This window comes from Hyalella azteca, unplaced genomic scaffold (assembly GCF_000764305.2).
Source record: "Hyalella azteca isolate HAZT.00-mixed unplaced genomic scaffold, Hazt_2.0.2 contig13331, whole genome shotgun sequence".
NCBI classification, from domain to species: domain Eukaryota; kingdom Metazoa; phylum Arthropoda; class Malacostraca; order Amphipoda; family Hyalellidae; genus Hyalella; species Hyalella azteca.
This window is the reverse complement of record NW_025943257.1, coordinates 326,199-330,136: the sequence shown is the minus strand read 5'-3', so window position 1 is coordinate 330,136 and position 3,938 is coordinate 326,199. Positions and strand designations below refer to the sequence as shown.

Genomic DNA, 3,938 nt, shown 5'->3' with positions numbered 1-3,938 from the left:
TCAAGTTCATTTTTGAGTCCTATAAGTCTGTCTCTTATACACATCTAGATGTGTATAAGAGACAGGAAGCATTCTATGCTAAAATTGAATTGTATTCTGCCATGATTGATTTATCATCAGTATTGTCCATTATGAATACGTATTATCCATTATGCATAACCTTGCATGATTTACTATAGGAAAAAGTGTTGTTTGAAGAAATGTTACGTTAATGCCGAGCAGTTCCATATGGAACCAAGCTATAATTTTTCACATAAAACAAAAAATAAATATATTAACACATTTTTTGTTTATTACGATCACAAATGATAATATTCTCACAAGGAACCAAAAAAAAAAAAAAATTCAGTAAATAATTCTCGTTATTAATGGGTTAAAGTGTTTACAGACTTGATGGTGATGCGGTCCTTGTTTTACCTATATAACTTCACTTGCATCATTGTGTCAAATCTACTGCCAATGTCGTTTGCTTTGTGTGTTTATTATAATTTTTGCACCAATAACTCTTGCAACCTAATTTACTAGACTAAATTATCAATCCCTAATTTACTAAATATTTATTCATTATTTAGATATAGCATGATTGCCTAAGTTAATCACTAAATTTGGGCATGATAGATTGTAACCTGCTTTGCATCATAGCCACATTATGCGCAGTATCTTTCATTTGTAATTTTTATATCTTTCAGCTGTCTGAGGACCTTAAGCGCCATTGCCTGTCCGGCATCCTGTGCTCCCTATTCCATATCACTGGTTACCAAACACCAAGTCACAATAGTCCTAAAGTTTAGCCTAAAGCACCATCAGAATTTTGTCTCTGTACATTAATAGGCATGTCAGTTGTATTTTAAAATCTCATAATAAAACATAACTCTTCTGGCAACTCTTTACTTACACCATTATTAGACCAATTTAGCTTCACTTAAGGGGAGCTTCTGGGTCCAAAATCACCAATTTTGGCTTTTCCGGGTTTTAGTCTCATCTCAAAGCTGACATTCTGACCTATCCAACGGTACCAGAACCATTTCTGTACGTTGACTTATGCGTTCATGACAGATCGCGAAAAAGCAAAGGTTGGTGGAGTTCTTTAACATTTAACATAGGGAGTAAATGCCGAAGTGCATCTTAAATAGCTAGTATTCACACTCTCCGCTCCAGTTACCCTTCAACAGTCGTGTGGGATGNGTTAGCACTGAAAGCAGTCTGAAAGCAGATGTTGTTGCGGTAACATGTCTCGCACCCTGGGTGCCTGCCGGCCGAGACGGCTAGCTAGACCAATACTCACTGCTCGGGCTAAATGGCTAATGAGGCCATGATTTGGCCCTACCTATACAAGTTCTTTGAAGCTATTTAAGTGCTCATTCCTCCTGTTTCATTGTTAGTGTACTACTGTAACTGTTGTAGTGACGTTGTACTGTACTTCATCCCATGATCCCAAGTGAGGGCAGTGACGAAGCAGAGAGTTTTTTAGACTCTCATTCAAGTTCATTTCTGAGTCCTATAAGTAGACCAGTAAACTGAGTAAAGTATCATGGATACCAGCATCATCATACATAAGAAATTGGTTTAGATCTTGAATAAATGAGGAAATTAAAAATGAACTGATTCTAAAAAATCTCTGCTTTGCCACTGTTCTACAGTACCCCCTTTTTGGCCGTTTTCTAAGGATTTCACGTTTTCTTTCATTTTTTCGAAAAATTTACATGAACAAAAAAGTCTTAGAATTATTTTCAACATATGTGTATACGGTACCAAGTTTTAAAGTGATCCGTCCGCAAATAAAAAAAGTTTTTCTAGGACCCAGACGCTCCCCTTAAGTGGATTAAGAGTTAATTTCCCCGCGGCTGACACGGGAACAATATACTGCAGATTGCAGAAGTTGAAAATTTTATGAAACATCATGTTTGCAAAGTGCAAGCCACAATTTTATCAATTAAACAAAAATTTATGACATTAGAGTCATGACATTTCATACCTAGCTACTGAAATTATGTATTTATTAGAGTTGCATCATTTTAGAAAAAAATAGGATTTTTCCAGCCCTGGATATTATCCACGCCTGTCAAAATGAACCATACCTAACAAAACTAATCAAACCATTGTCTTATTTAACATGGTGGAATTTGAGTCACCTGCCAGCAAATGTCACTATTAAATCCAGCATAGCCTACCTCAACCCAAGTCAATCTTAGGTATATATAGACTACCTACCTACCTACCTACCTACCTACCTAGCCAACCTGTTATCACTTAGTATTAAGGATCCTCAATCTTATATAGGTACCTAGGTATTATTATTGTCTAGGGCTCTAGGCTAACTGTTATTCTCAAAAAATGTTTTTACAGTCCATGTTAATTGGTAACACGTAACAAAGTAACAATGGAGTCAATTACCACAAAATTTATTCAATGAATGATGACCATTTCAATTATTTTTTTTTGTGGCAAATGTTAAGATATAATATTATAATAAAAACCTCCTTCAGACGGCTATAGCCTATACTATAGCCGGGGAATGATGACTATTAAAGCTAAAAATTTGTTGAGAAAAGACCATGGACCAAGAAGATAAAATTTCAGAGCTTTTGATGAAGTAATCAATACAAGTAACAACACAGCCTTTGTATAATCATCTATTCATTCCTTGGCTTATTAGGCCGCAGCAAGAAATCAAAACATTTCATGAAGATGAAAGGGGTTGAAATAAAGCTGGGAGCACTCTTCAAATCAAACATTTGAAAAAAGGGCTTATCAAATCTAGATTCATTCACACACAAATTCATTGAAACAAATGATGCTAACGTCGGAATTTTCAACACTCACCTAAAAATTATTTAATAAACAAGAGCACACGTAACACCTTCAAACGTTCCACCGTCGTAAGAACCAGCTGCAATGTCGAGAGTTGTTGCCATACAGTTGCCAGACAAGTTTTGATAAGATTTTCAGAGGAGCATATATTTTTGAAACATTTGACGAATTAATAAATGTTATGCATCGAAAAAACTAATAAGTCATTTTATAAGGTAAATATTCAGAAAGTGACTGAAAATGTATTGTTTTATATGTCTAGATATACGAGAAGAGATTAAAAGTCTTGCCAGTGATAAATAAGGAAGCTGCAAGATTTCAATGGATAGATTTAGTTTTAAAATTTCCAACCAATCTGAAAGTTTTTTAATTTATATGGGCTTAAATGTAGAGACGCATGAACTAGTCCTACCTACACGTATGAGATTTGTATGGTTATGATTTGTACTCCGGTCAATTATCTGGTAAATTGTTATAAATATTCTTATTATAAAAAAATTACGATCTGCTTTCCTAGATTAAATCAAAACTGACTCATAATATGCTTCGGTGCTTGGCGCAATCACAATCAACGCGCGTCTATATTACTCGTTCTACGCGTCATGTATTAATGGCTAATAGAATACAATAGAATTGAAGTGTCGGCACTGAAGAAATAGGCCCATGGCCTGTTGCCGATTCTTGAATTTTTTGTGACTTGATTCACAAGTCACGCAAACCTCACTAATGTCACGCAAACCTCATATACATTTGGTTAACATTCGAAAATAAACTTTAAGTTGTTCACGTTCCAGTAAGTTCCCTAAAACTATAATAATATACTCGTTCATACTAGGAGCGTCAAGTGAGTAACTCGGAGACTGTTCCATATGTTGGTGACTCGAAGCGACAAGTGTTGTGTGAATGAGTTGCAACGAAATTATTTAGTTAACAGCCGTGGCCCCAACTGGTGGCCCCAGGTGTTGATTCTTGTTTTAAATTTTAGTAATCCTTTTGGGATCTTGTACAAACCATGAGTTTATATAAAGGTCACCACGCAGACGTCGAGAACAGAGGCCTGGAAGCTTCACAATCTTTAATTCTTCATAGGAATTACCTTTCAAACCTGGAAATATCCTTGTTGTGCG

General features: G+C 35.5%; 1 protein-coding gene across 1 annotated transcript in view; it reads right to left on the bottom strand.

Annotated features, from left to right (window-relative positions):
• Nucleotides 1–2,893, bottom strand: part of LOC108681699 (60S ribosomal protein L11) — a 13,556-nt gene extending 10,663 nt beyond the window's left edge. Inside the window, exon 1 of the mRNA XM_018170760.2 lies at nt 2,824–2,893. The gene's annotated coding sequence lies outside the window, so the exon portion shown is untranslated. The remainder of the gene's footprint in view (nt 1–2,823) is intronic.
• Nucleotides 2,894–3,938: the final 1,045 nt, after the last annotated feature.